Source organism: Ailuropoda melanoleuca, chromosome 1 (assembly GCF_002007445.2).
Source record: "Ailuropoda melanoleuca isolate Jingjing chromosome 1, ASM200744v2, whole genome shotgun sequence".
Lineage (NCBI taxonomy): Eukaryota > Metazoa > Chordata > Mammalia > Carnivora > Ursidae > Ailuropoda > Ailuropoda melanoleuca.
Window position 1 is genome coordinate 53,744,497 of NC_048218.1, and position 2,907 is coordinate 53,747,403.

Genomic DNA, 2,907 nt, shown 5'->3' on the forward strand with positions numbered 1-2,907 from the left:
AAAAAAAAACCCTTTTTTAAAATTTAAAAAAAAAAAAAAAAAAAAAAAAAAAAAAAAAAAGCTCTTCTTATGCTATAATCCCTTGGGGTATGCAATCAAATTATAATGTTCTTTTAAGTCACTTGATATAGATGCTTTGTATTGATATGCCATCAACTAGATACAAAATTATTATCTCTATTATATAGTATAAAATATGTTATTTTCAGTTTTTGGAGATTTCTTTAATAAAATGTCATTTTGTTTGCTAGTATATAAATATTTATAATTTCCAGTAATAAAATCTCTAAAATAATGCTTATTCTAAGAAATTTAAGTTCTCTGCCACCTTTTTTTTTTAAGTTTATTTATTTAAGTAATCTCTACACCCAGCATGGGGCTCCAACTCACAGCCCTGAGATCAAGAGTCGCATGTTCTTCCAACTGAGCTGGCCAGGTGCCCAGTTCTTGATCTGCCAGTGTTGAGTCAGCTCGCTTATAAATATCAGTTTGAAAAATTCTGTGGCTTATTCCTCCATTGTTTTGTTAATAGAAGCACATATAGCATATAGATATAGATATAGATATATATATATCAAATGAATGGCAATAAATGGCAGCATACTATATATACGTTGCTAAATCTTTTTTTAAATTTAGTAATGTATTGTGGATATTATAAGATATAATTATATAGATATTTCTTATTCTTTATTATAACTGTTTAGTGTACCACTGTGTGGACATACCATTGTTATTCATCCAGTATCTTAGAAATAGTGTTTTCAAATAGACCTCTTAAAATACATATAGCTGCATGTAGAATAGTGCTTTTCTTTTCTGTGCTAGATGCTGAATTTGTATTAATGTAGTCTAATTGTTTGGGCTTATAGTTAATAAGAATAAAATTATCTTTCAAGTAGATATCAACAGATGTGCATAATTTATCTGATTTTGATGCTTGAACCACATCTAGAAACTTACTTGTATCTTTGTTGTTTTTTTCAAGCTAATCTCATTGTTTTAGAATGTAAAGAACTTTTAAACCTTGANATTATCTTTCAAGTAGATATCAACAGATGTGCATAATTTATCTGATTTTGATGCTTGAACCACATCTAGAAACTTACATGTATCTTTGTTGTTTTTTTCAAGCTAATCTCATTGTTTTAGAATGTAAAGAACTTTTAAAACTTGTTTTTTGTTCCTATTGGATTTGTGGAAATTACAAATTTGACAAATATATTTTCTATTACCTCATTAAAGTAACTGCTAAAATTGCAGTTCATTTTTGAACCAAATACATAATCTGAGATTACAACGATAGTGTTTCTTCCAGGGGCAATGACCCTTCAATCAGTAATATTTAAGGTAGTTTTCAGTCAGAAATGATTCCATATTATTTTAATTTATCTGAAATTCTTTAAATCTTCCTCAGAGTAAGTAAACTTTTTAAAAATATTTAGATTTTAAAATATTTTTAAAATTTAAAATATATAGGAGTTAAGATGCCAAGGATGTCATAATTAAACAGATCAGATTCTAGAAATAGCAAATGTCTGGGATATTAAAGTATAGACTGAATAGAGCAGTTATTGCCAAGTATCTGGAAAACAAAATGCATCAGTGATAATACCTTAGATTTTTATAGTACTTTTCATTTTGCATAGCACCCCCTTTATTTACTTGACTCCCACAACAACTCTGAGATAAAGACAGGGCAAAGTCAATCATCTCCATGGGGAAACCCTGACTCAGAAAGGAGCAGCTTTCCCTAGTGGGCATAGAATTAGTTAACTGGCAATTTTTGCTACTTGTCCATTCTAATTCCATTACAAAGATCATGCAGAAACCAATTTCAGTGAGAGCAAGGCTCAGTGTCATTTGGTGATGAGTGAATGTCTGCTTTAAGCAACCATTTAACTGGCTTTCAAGAATGGTCTGAGCAAATTCTGAAAATTGAAGTACTAAAAAGTTGCTATTGAATTGACTTGAATACCAGCTAAACTTCTTTTCCAGTGGAAAGTGTAATGGTAGATAGACTGAAGGAAACCACACACATGGGTGCACATGCATGCACACCTATCAAAGAGAAAATGCTAAACTATAACATAGTTTCAGGCTGAGAGTCTTAAAACCACTGTCATTAGAGATAATCCTGGAATGCAAGAAAACACTTTGTGAAAATGATTTTTAATCTGTGATCATGAAACAAACTCAGCTCCTGAAGCTATTTTGATCCTAGACTATGGTTAAGAGTTAAGAGTGTAGAGGTGGAATGTGCCCAAGAGACTATCTTAAATTAAGTTGGAAGTATAGAATTCCCCAGGAAAGCTGGCACTGACATCAAACACTCCTCAGTAATGGTGGCTTCTCCTGTATTAGCAGGTATTACAGTGAAGACAGACCAGTCTGACTTGAAGAAATCTGGGGACTTTATAAACCTCAGAATTCCTGCTGGTGTCATGCTGACAGCTGATGTGTCTTAGTCCAGATAAAGAAATAGGGTTTCATAAAGTTTTATCTAGGTTGACTTCTCTATACTATTCCTTCCCACCTTGTTGCCTGCCACTTCTCACCAGAACAACCTGTGTACCATAATAAGCAGGGTGGCTGTTAGGAGAGGTGATACGGTGAGTACTTTATGTCATCCACTCATTTCATAGGCCACTGACATACCCAGGTGTGTAGCATATGCCAGTAATTTCTGAAAGTCACCTTCTAATTCAGGCTTTCCTGCATTCTTGGCTTAACGGACATTCTTAGACCCATGCACATCCTCCCCAGTATACAATCTCAATAGATAAGCCAATTCAGAGTACATAGATCTAACATAGCAAATAAAAGGAATTCAGTTTTACCCATAACTTTTGATGACAAAGGAACTATATATATATATATATATATATATATATATATATATATATA